Here is a 12840-nt window from a genome sequence, read left to right as displayed (position 1 = left end):
TTGAGAAACATAATATGTAATATTAAAAAATATATTTTGACCTCTGTTATTCTTGAGCATTAAAATTGAATGGTGTTGAATTTACTATATAAATTAATTTTTAATATCGTATAATATCGTATAATTCTTATTTCATTTGGTAAAATGACTGTAAAAATAACCAAGGTAAATTTGTACGTCTTTATTATTATTATTGTACGTCTGTAAATTTTGAATCACCATATACGCTATGCAGTTGTAATTACCTTATACGTTACGTACCTATTAGAATTTTTAAACATATCGTAATTGTCAATATGTTATATGAACGCGTTGCAATGCAAAATGAAAAGAGAAAACCACACTCTTTCACAGTATTTTGGAAATGAACCACTGAATTTCTTATGGAAAATCCTCTTAATTGCTTAATATAAGAGTAAAACCTGACCTATAGTTTAATATTTGTGTAACTTCAACATTTAGTTTAATATTTGTATAACGTTTCTTGTCATTTACTGTTTTACAACAACGATGGAGTTGATAGTGTTGCACGCAATGGGAGAGTGTTACATTGAGTGTAATACTAAACAGGATTAAGTGGAACTACGTGTTTTTGGGTTTTCGTTTAAAATAAGATTCTAATAAGTTTTAATAATTTTCGAATCAAAACATTTAAGTACCAAATTTTTGATATTCGCAAAATTAATATACCTTACAGGTGCTGTATCACTATAAACTTCTTGTTAACGTTGTTTATTTTTTTTTCTCTAAATAAATTTTAATTTTTTATTTTGTGTTTAAATATTATTTTAAATATATTTTTTCATTTCCTTATATTAATTAACAAAAAAAATTTCGGTTCAATGTAATCATTATACATTTAGAGAGTATATTTTTAATTACTATTTATAAAAAAAAAACCGAATAAAAAACATATGTGCAACATATTTTATTAATTATATAGAATAAAATCTAAATACAAAAACAATTGATCCGTTAATTACATGTGTGTATTTGTGTTGTATATAAATAAAATTTATGCAAAAAAATATATGTATATGTATAAGTGTGTATAATGCAAAAAATATTATAATTAATGTGTTTGTTTAGGTGAAAATTAATTTATTGAAATTTTGGTTTTATTTGCTATTTTTTTTTTGTTTGATTTTATTTCAAATTTTTATTTCAACTAATTTTATATACTATTGTTGAGGATTAATTTGATTAATTATGTAATTAATATTATTTGTTTTTTATTTGTTATACTACATTTTTTGTATGTTTAGTTTTGCGCAGTTTAGTTTACAACAAAGTCTAATATATTTTTTTTTTTCTAATAATGAAAAAAAAAATGATTAAAATTTAGAAAATATTGGAATTAAAATGACTAATAATTGTAAAAAACAAAAAAACTAAAACCATAGACTAAAAATGTTTTTTGATTAGTTCATTAATTTGAAAGTAAACAAAATAAAAAAAAATAAGAATATATCAATTTAAAAATTATAGTAAAATTAATGGTAAAAAATTAATAATGAATAGGCGCCATATTAATTTTAATTATGAATATTATAAAAGAGATTAATAATGTTTATTAATATAATTTTTATCGTTATATACTTTCGGGGATATTCCGTAAATATTTAATAAAGTGTTGCCATATTATTAATTTTTTATAAAATAAACAAGATTAAACGGCAAGGAAAGAAGATGAAAAATATTGTGTTAAGAGAAATTTTTTATCGAGAAGATTAAAGACAATTAAAGGAACAAAACTACACTCAAAAAAAAATAATTGTAATTTTTACTAAGTATTTGGTAAAAAACGCTGTACAATCATTTTTTGGTAATATTTACAATTTTTTTGTCAAATTTACCAAATTTTTCCACAATTTTGGTTATATTAACAAAAAAATTTGGTAAAAAAGTAAAAAAAACATGGTAAAATTATAATTTACGATTAGCTTAGTAAATTATGCAAAAAAAATTGGTAAAAATAAAATTTTTTTTGGTAAATGAAACAAATTTCTTAGTATAAACAACAAAAATTATTGGTAACGTACATACAAACGAATTTGTTAATTTCACAAAGTAATTTAGTAAAATATTACCATGTTTTTTTATTAGAGGAACAAAACTTTTGGTAAAATTTGCAAATGAAATTGGTAAAAATTACTTACAAAATAATTTCTACCATATTTGCTTTTGTAAATTCCACTAATTTTATAAGTTTTACCATGTCTTTAAGTAGATTTTACAAAAGCTTGGTAAGTATTACAAAACAAATTCCTAATAATTTTTGGTAAAGTAACGGCTTGTTGTATCACGTCATTTCGTTGTTCGTTCGTCAAAGAGAAAGAAGTGTTTTTTAACTTAATTATAAAAGTTTTAACTACAATAAAATTAAAAAATTTTTAGTTATAATAAAATTAAAAAAAATAAAACAAAGTGAAATTAATTGCCTTATTTATTTACCAATAAGTCTACAAATAAAATTTGAGAAGAAAATTACAGTTTGGCAACAAATAAATGTAAGGTTATTGTTTGAATATATTTGGTGGTGGTATCAATTAAATATAATTTTAGGGACTGTATTTAACTTAAAAAAACCGTGTTAATATTTGTGCTCAGATTTAGTTTAAAAATTTTAATGTGTTGTACATAATCTAAAGTATTTAAAATGTTTACTATAGAATGTTTTAAATGTAGGAAGAATTTCGATAATTTAGTAATTTTTTTGCGTCATTTAAAAACTTTCCATTACTTAAATAAAAATAGTGATTATAAATGTATATTTAAATGAATATTTAAAAATTTTAAAAGGTCCATCATTGACTCACACAGAGCTTGAAGAAATCTGGAAAAAATCTAGCAATTATAGGTTGACACAAATATCCGCCATGACCTCAACTAATGACATTTTGAAAGAATGGTTACAGTACAAAGATCCACTGGGATATAAACTGGTAAGGAATCATATATAACAATATTTATTATTTAATATTAGATACGTTATGTGATTGTATAATTTCTTATATTGCAGTTTGATATTGATTTTTTAAACTTGTTTCCCAATGCAAAAAATGCACTGCAAGATATTTCAAGTTTTCATTTGAAAATGAGAGAAATATTCACAGAGAGAATAAAAGACGAAAATTCAAAGGAACTAATCGAAGTTCTGCAAAATTACGAAAATTTTTCTGAAAGTAAGATTTAATTACATGACATAAAATTTAAACTTTACTCTAATACAATAAATTACACCTTAAACCGTAGTATTCAAATTTTTTAAATTGATTAACAAAATATTTACAATATTTCTATTTTAGATGGTATAACTCTCACAACGATGTATTTACTGCATAATATTGTCAGACCCTGTGGACAACTGTGGATAAAGGGAAAAAAAAATTTACCATTCGAGACTCACAAAATGCCTTCGTAATTATAGGAAGGACAGCTCAAAACGTTGAAGATTTAATTCAAGAAAAAATTCAATCTCAAGATTCTATTCAACCTCTGCTGCTTGCTCAAGGTTGTATCTCTAATCCAGAGGCAATATTAGTTTACTTCGATGGAATAAGATACAAAATGTATTCCATAGCAAAAGCAGTAGATACATGTTTTAAAATTTTTTACATTTTTAATTTAAAATTTCCAATTCAAGCCAATTTATTTTGGAGCTTCGTCGCCAATTTTTTTTATGGAATATGTAACAACACTAATCATTCATCAGTTAATATTCTAATTGATGAAATAAATCAAAGTAGTATTACTGAAAAATAATATTTTAGCATTATGTAATATCTGCTATGATTTTTGTTAAAATTTTCTAAACTTTTTTTTTGTATAGTTTATTTAAAACGTTATTTTTAAACACGAAAATGTTTCCTTTTGATATTAACTTTATATAATTAACATTAAAAAAAATTGAAGTGAATTAAATGTCTAAATAAAAATTTAAAATAGAAAAACAATTTATTAACAAGTTTTTTTTAAGTAATTTCAGATTCCATAAGTATCATCTCAGTTAATATTAAATGAATTGGTAAATGAAAAGAAAACTGAAATAAAAAGACGATTCTTGCCATATCACTTTTACTTGTACGTTTGGTAATAATTACAATTTCCAGTTTTATTATTACTATATATATTTGTGAAACTTACTAGTACCATTTCTTATTTTTACCAAAGCGTATTGGTAATAATTACCCTTCTCCTTTGTTATTGTTACCATATGTACTTGTAAAATTTACCAATGCCATTTTTTATTTTTACCAAAGTATATTGGTAATTATTACCATTTGTTTTTGTCACTTTTACCATGAATCCTCGTCATTCCTACCATTTTTATTAGTATAAGTGTCAATTTTAAATTTTAAGACTTTTACCAAAATATTTGGTAAAAGATTTGTCGTTTTTACCAAATTTACTTGTTAGCACAAAAGTACCATGAAAAATAGTAGTTTATACTCAGTTTTTGGTAATTATTACTAAGTTTTTTTTTTGTGTGTAGTATTAAATGGTATGGTATTCTCATATACGGATTATAGAAATATTCTTTATATGGTTGAATATGCTTCAAATTAGAATTTCAATGTTATTATACAATAGTATTGTATATTCGTATATACTATGTATATATAATATTGCGTACGTGCTATTCCAACAAAACTTTGCTAAATAATTTAATATTTTCTTTCTTTAATTTATTCGGATTAATTTCAATTCTTTTTTTTTAACTCGATTGAGGTTTATTAGTATTTTAAGGTAATTACTTTCTTCGCCATTGCTCACATGTTAATTTAGATAACTCTTCAAGAGATATCTAAATTCTTTAGATACTCACATCAAGCCCTAATGTAAGCTTGACTTGAAAATTTCGTTATAATATGATATCAGTACATATTGCAGTAACAATATGAAAATGTTCAAACCTAATATACATAATCCAATGAAATTGCTGCAAGTTTGAGACTATAAATCGTTAAATCGTAATTAAATTCTATTAAAATTTTAATTTATATATATGTATATTTGTACATATTGCAAGTATTATGTGTAAAGTAAAAGCTTTATCATATTTTTCTAATATCATACAATATATTATTATACAGTATATTATTATTATTAAAGGTCAATGAATCTCTAAAATTAATTAACTTGAAAAAGTAATAATATAAAAAAAGAAAAATAAATTTTCTCACACAAAAAATGATGAAATTTTATAGAAAAATTAAATATAGCTATAAATTGATTTGATTTTTGAATTCTATTACTTACTTGTAGTCCCCTTATCCAGAAATTCTAGTATCAAATATATTCTGAATGGCAGTATAGGTATATGAAATTTTTAATTAATTTTTGAAAACTTCATTTATGTTTAAAAATATTTTGAATTCTGTTCTTGTTCCAATAAAAATCTTGAGAATATTTTTGTTTTTGGGATTTTCCTTCAATTAAAATGCTTGTTTTTCGCAGAATTGCTTATCAATATATTAAAATATCTTTTCGCACAATCCATATTAAACAAAAGTTTTGGTTTTCCCATCAACAACCTAAAATTTTAAAAATAATAATAAATATTGCCTTGTGTATAAATTAATTTTAATAGCGTTTGATAATTTAGTTAAATATAAAATTTTACCCTAGGTTATGAACCAGAATTTTATCATTCATATATTATTTTGGATAGAATTATTTTACAAAATACCAATTTGAAAAAAATTTTAAACATTCTAATCTGTTTCACCACTCAATACTAATTTGTAAACTAAATCTTGTTTATTTTTTCGTTGTACATACATAATATATTGAAAAATTTTTTGTTTACAAATATTTAATTATTTGTACAATATTATTTAATGCTAAATTGAAAATTTAAAATCATTTAGCATGTGGTTATAATTTTAGTCAATTTAAAAATTTACAAAACAATATCCACAAAATTTTGATTTTTTAGTATAAAAACTTCTATTTTTTTAATAAAGCCTACTTATGTGAATGACAAAAATTATATAGACCAGACGGAAACAATCTTTATTTAATATTTTATTGCTAATTATAATGTAATTAAGGGTACTTAACACTTGTAACGTGTAATAAGCTTACATAAATGTATGAAGGAATAGAATAATATTTGCTCTCGCAGATGGTTTCACATTTTATATGCGAAACAAACGCCGAACCTTAAATTAAATTTATAGGTTAGTTTTTACTTCTATACAAGTAATATTCCTGCAATTCCTAAAAATGTTTCCATAAAACACAAAAACCCTGTACAACACATTTCATTTCTTTAAAACAATTCATTCTGCATAAATCATAATAAATTTATAGTAGCTATTTAGTTTTTAAAATATTTTACAGTTTTGTATACGTTTTTAAATTAGTTTTACTTAAATAAATTTTAATTTAATTAACAAGCATCTCAATTATCGAAATAAATCTTATTTTAATTATTTAAAATTAATGTTAATTTAGAATTTATTAAAATAAATTTGATAAATTCGTACATATGATATTGTCAGAAATATTATATGGTATGTACAAGTAAACAGTGTGACCATATTGAAAATTAATTTGATTTTTCCTGTTATTTTTAGTTATTGTTTACATATATGACAAAATCTATGATTTGCTTGATGAAAGTCGTATGTATACATAAATTCTGTTTGACTTCAGACTTTTTCTGACGGCAAATAATAGAAATTACTATATTCTCATCAGATTTTTTAGTAAAACGGTGACAATTAACAGTAACAACGAAACAGCGCAAATTTTCAGAGTGAAATATCATTCCTACCCAAACTTTAAAAACTGCAAAATTTAACAATATTTTTACATCTTTAATCAATAATGTATTAGAGTCAAATTTTAATTATTTTTTAGTGATTATTAAATTATATGTACTTTAATTTACCTAAACTTTGAAGAATATTAAGAGAAACTTCTGATTTTAAAAACACTTTATTACTTTTTGTTAGCATGCAAGTTAATGTTAAGTCATAAAATAAAACTCATAAATTTTAAATTTTCAATTAAAAATTGATTATTTTCAAGTAAAATTTGTTTTGTTTTTTTTTTTTTTTTGCTGCAATAATAATTATAAGCAATCATTAAATTTAAATTAGTTTCGGTAAAAAAAGTTAAAAAAATAAATTTTGTGTGAAAATTGCAATAAATTGAAAACGACAAAAGATGTTTAAAGAACACTTGCCATAGTGTATAGACTTGGTTAAAAAATTTTTATTTTTTTCAGTTTAAGGTAATTATAAAATTCTAATCATTTTCTATATTGAAGTAAGTGTTTTTGGTTAGGGCTTAAAAAATAAAATTCAGAATTTTAGATAAAAAAAATTATGTAATTATAATAAATATTTGAAAAACCATTAATATGTTTGAATGTGGTGGGAACTTAACAATTTGCTTAGCTGCTGTATTATTTATTAGAACATGATTGGTACTTAAATTATAATGTTGCTTGTTTTCGAAAATGAGATTTTTTCACTGATAAAATGTGGAATTTCGTGCCATTTTACAAGTATTTTAGTTAAATGCGCTTAATCTACAGCACGAAATTATAATAATATCAACTTTACAATATTTTGCATCACTATATGTTTTTAAAAATTCGACCTTATAAAATTTCTTCTAGTGGCAACACTTGACTTGTAATTAACAATAATTGTCATTTGTCACTTCTATTTAATTTTTTTGCTTTTTCAATATTGTACTGACAGTTCTCCAAACAAATCGCAATATTATACGAAAAGTAAGGCGGGAATGTAAGTTTTTTTTTCACTAAAAATTACAAAAAAAGATTCATGTTAAAATTGGTTAATGTAATCTTAAATATTAGTATTAGTATTAAAGGTTAAATTAAAATAAAGATCCTGACAAACTCTACAAATATGAGCTCCACAATTATACGAAATTAACAGATTCAGGTGTAATATTTAATGTACCGTTAAAAGAGTCATAACTTGAACTCAAGCTTGGATTTCGATTGAATTCAATTTCCTCCATTATAATCTCATCATATCATATCTAGTTATTGGTGGATTTCATACGAATTCAACGCTATCTCCAAGTTAAATTATGTTCTTTTGAAATTTTATTAATTTTATAAAAAATGTCGAATTTTTACGGTTTTCTCATCTATTATAATTTTTAATTACCAGTGACGTATTCAGAGTTTAAATAACCCATTATGGTGTATAACGTACGATTTTAAAAAAATTTCTAATGATTTTATTTTTTAGTATTTAAATTTTACATATAAATGTTTTTTATATAACAGATGTTTAATTATTAATAGGGCTTTGTTTTTAAAGTATTTTCACTAAATATTTTTCGGCATTCGAAATTCAAAAAAACAAGTTTGATAATTTTCATATGAAATATTTTAGAAACCTTGTTATTATCCATTTTTTTTTATTTTAAATTACAAATTATCTAATTTGTATAATTATAAAATTAATATTTTTTATTGTTATTATAAATTAATTATGTATAAGGTATTTACGCTCGTATGTTATATAATCAACTTATTTTTTGTTATCATAAATAATTTTAATAAATTTTTATATTATGAATTCTTTTCAAAACTTTTTATGTTATTGAAAAATTATGGAATTAAATTGATAAAATTCTTTGATGTAAAAATATTTTGTTTTTAAAGTCTCGGCGAGCATTAAAAAAAATAACTAAGTAATTATTTTTTTTTAGTAAATTCTGTGATTTCAAAGTAACACACAAATTCGAAAAAAGGTTTTTCAAGTGAAATATTAAATCATATTGTGTGAGGAATTGTAGATGACCTCAACGCACTATCTATTAAAGTGTGGAGCCAGTGAAGAAATAGGAAGTACCCAAACATATACTCACGGAGTACGGTCTGCTATACGCCTTGCATTTACAAATCTTATCGATACAAGGTTAAAATTTAGATTTTAATTTTCAAAAATTGTTATTTTTTATATATGTACACACCTTTATTCAAATTTTAAAATTAAACGCGGAGAATTATTTAAATTTATCACAATGTAGTTGAAAGTATAAAAAACTAAAACATTGAAATAATTTTCAAAAAATTGCTAATTCGAAATAATATCGGATTCCAGTAAATTAAATCTAAAATTTTGCTTTAATTTTTAAAAATGATAATAATAATTAGTTTGTTATTTAAGTTCAAATTTATGTTCACGGAATAGGTACCTATGCACATTGAAAGCTGTTACCAAATTCGACTTAGAATGCCGTTTTCTTTTAATAAAATTGTTCTACATAAATGATTTTATGATTGCTTTTTAAAACCACAAGTTGACTGGTGTGTGTAACTTACTGAAATATCAGTTGGAAAAGCGGAAGCAAATTTATGTGCTAATATTAAACACACATTTACATTTTAAGACCAATTCCCATCTGGAATTTAATTAAATTGTGAAAGTTTATAACATAATACAGGTTTACATTATAGCCTGATCCCAATGGGATTTAATACTACTTATTTAATTACTGAATTCCATAACAATTTGATACAAAATATAATATATGTATATATTTTAATATTCTTTTGATAAAATATTACATTCATTTCGTTGTCGCATATAACACGTTTCTCGTGATTTATTTTAAATAAATTATAAAAAAAAGTAAAGATAAGAATTTTAATATTATTTGTTTTTATATTGACAATAATTATTAATTTAAAAATAATATAATTCAAAAATGTATACTTATTATACTTAGTGTTTAAATTAATTTATAATGATTTTAATTTGATCATTACAGTCTAATGAAAGTAGAAATTAACAAGAAATTATTGTGTATACGAATTAATAAAAGTGGAAATAATTGCATGTACGTATTAAATATGTTATATATTTTAATTTATGATAGAAGATTTTTATCAAAAAATATCGTGACAAAATTGCAAAATCATATTGAAAACTATACTAATAATAACAATAACTAACATTGTGTGATTTTGTATTGTAACGGTATTTGATTGTTATGTTATTGTTAATATGTAGTAATAATAATTGCTAATCGAAAATTAATAGGGAAATTCAATTTGCATTCTTTCCTTATACTTAATGCTTAATTTTTATTAATAAACAATTGTTGTTATTTTAAACCCTGAGAGGATAAGCTAATTCTGTTACATTGGTTCTGGTAATTCTCGACATTAGGGTAAATAAAGTGCGCCAGACTCTTCATATAGCACATTTATTATTATTTAAAGGAACGAGTAAAGTATAATGTAGAATTAAAAATTTATTTTACATTTAAGTACTTAAGGTATACAAAATGTATAAAACTTTGAACTTTGATATTTTATTTATTTTTATATCAAAAGTGAGTAAAAATAATAAAAATTAAAATCTTATTTAGAATTCTAAATATGTACATACCTGTTTAATTGTTCATGACATTTTTAATTATACTAATAGTATTATGTATTTATGTATATAATTTTTATAAGTGCATTAACAAATAATTGTTATACTCGTAATATTCGCACTTTTACCTGTATAGTATACACATACATTATATCTTTGTTAATTTCTAAGTTAATTTTCAAAATCAGAGTTAAGTTAGGTTAAAGTTTTATGTTTACGAATTGTAATCACGTCAATATACATAAAATTTAGTATACAACAAATATTTACGTACGTATAATATATGCAATTGATAGCAATGAATAAATTTTATTGTATTTTTTTGGATATTATAGGAGTAAACTGCTTTACATGATGTTGCCTCAATGAAAATCATGATGTTGCCTCAGTGTTTTTAGTTTTGAAATAGTATCAAGTATAGCATTTAAATAATTAACTTTGATTTTAATTTTATAATGTATAACAGATTTTTTTTTTATTATGTAAAATATTTGAAAAATTTCTTAAATATGTATATATGCCATTTATTTAAGTTGTATGTATAAAAGTTGAAATTCTTAGAATGTATAACTGTTATACATTATTCTTTATGATATTATTTTGAAAGATAATTATGAAATATGTTTATTAGAGTTACTCGTATATATATAAATAAGAAGCTAAAATCATAATAACATAATGTTAATTGAATGAAATTCCAATTTGTCTGGGCTTGTTATTCCAATTTTATCAATAATAATATCGGAGTAAAATGATTTCTTTTAATATGAAATGACAACATTGTTCAAGTCCATTAAGCGTTGTCAAAAAGCTTTGTTGGTTTTTACTGTTTTAATTTTAATTTTGTTATTTGATTCATTTACTCTGTGTATTTTTATAATTCGCGTCATTTAAAGATATAAAATTTATTACAATTAAAAATGTATAACACTTTTATTGCTTTCGTAAACATTAAAAACAGTATGGATGAAATGCCACAAATATACATACATAATATAGTACATACATTTTATAACAATTACCTTTATAATAACAATAAAAAAAATTTAAATAGTTAGTACTCGTATAATAATAATCGTTTTGCAAAAACCGTTATATTTACGTATGTGTTGACATTTAATTGGATTTATAAAATATTTAATATGAAAAATAAGAACAAAAAATCATTTTTTATTTTTAATGAGAATGTAGTGTAGCGATTTTTTTGCCATTTTTAATTTTTTAGGTGAGTGAGTGAGTGCTTTTGTATCATAGTTTTTGTTATAATTTATTATGTGTTTTATTTTTTGCACTATGTTATGCATATTAATCTAAAAAGTCTAGCATTATATTATTCTTGCTTATTTTTTAATTGAAAAAATGGGATAGGTTGGCTTGAGAGGGTGATTCTATAAATAATTCTATTGTTATTAGTCATCATAAATCAGTGACCGCAAAATTATAATAATTGTAAGTGTTTTAGAAAATAAAATTTTATTCTATTTACAATGTAAATTAATAATTAGACTAATAGATTTTCATTTAAACCATTAGATTTTGTTTTTTATATCGGACAGAATTTGTAAAGAACAAAAAAAATCATATTTTAGGACACTTGAATAAAATTAAATTTAGGTTAAAATTTTATTTTTAAAATAATTGGTTGTAATTATAACTACTCGTATATTGTTATATATATTAGAAAAAATTTACTTTCTCTACTTTTTTTTGCCACTCTTGCTTTGAATGAAGTAATTTTAGTTTTTGCGAATAATTAGTGCGAAACGGTTGAAATTTAGTGTTCCTATCTAGAATGAATAATAAAAAATTCTAATTTAATTTTTTTTTTAATCTTATGATCTATATATATAAAAGTGTATTATAGAATTTCCATCTTCATATACATACCTATCAAAAAATGTGTATAGTTGCAAAATATATAACAAAGAAAGGGATGTTGAACGTTAATGTTTTAAATCTTAAATGATTCTGAGCGTCGTTCTAAAACTAGAAGAGTAATTTAGCAAATAACTAAAAAGGAAGCTGAAACGATGGGGATAGAGCTGGTCCTCCATTTTCTATTAAAGCCAGATTTGTGTATGAGACTAATTCTTGATATAAATTGTCAAAATGTGACGTTACGTAACATTGTCAAATTACGTTATGCCACATCAAGTAACATAAATAATTTTATGAATCATAACATAAATAAGATATTTACCAATATATTGGAATTTCAATAGAAATGCCCTTCATCGCGCAGACAAATACCATTTGATTTTAAATATTTATGTACCTAAAAAATTCAAGCCACCAGTAATAATTATTTCAAGCCAGAATATTTAATAATCGATTATTATGTAATTTAATTTAATTATTTTCGAAAAATAACTAAGTGGTGGCGCTCAATTATATTTTATTTATTTATAGCCATAAGTGGTTTCTTAATTATTGTGAAAAGTTTATAATATTTACA

At 22.3% G+C, this 12840-nt stretch overlaps 1 protein-coding gene across 1 annotated transcript in view; it reads left to right on the top strand.

Annotated features, from left to right (window-relative positions):
• LOC129612820 (bestrophin-3) overlaps positions 1 to 12840 on the top strand; it is a 51494-nt gene that overhangs the window by 9624 nt on the left and 29030 nt on the right. The gene's annotated exons all lie outside the window — the stretch shown is intronic.

The sequence above is a fragment of the Condylostylus longicornis genome, unplaced genomic scaffold (genome assembly GCF_029603195.1).
Source record: "Condylostylus longicornis isolate FDR11 unplaced genomic scaffold, ASM2960319v2 ptg000077l, whole genome shotgun sequence".
In the NCBI taxonomy this organism is placed as follows: Eukaryota; Metazoa; Arthropoda; class Insecta; order Diptera; family Dolichopodidae; genus Condylostylus; species Condylostylus longicornis.
Note: the sequence above shows the minus strand (reverse complement) of the source record. Positions and strands in the feature narration are given on the sequence as shown.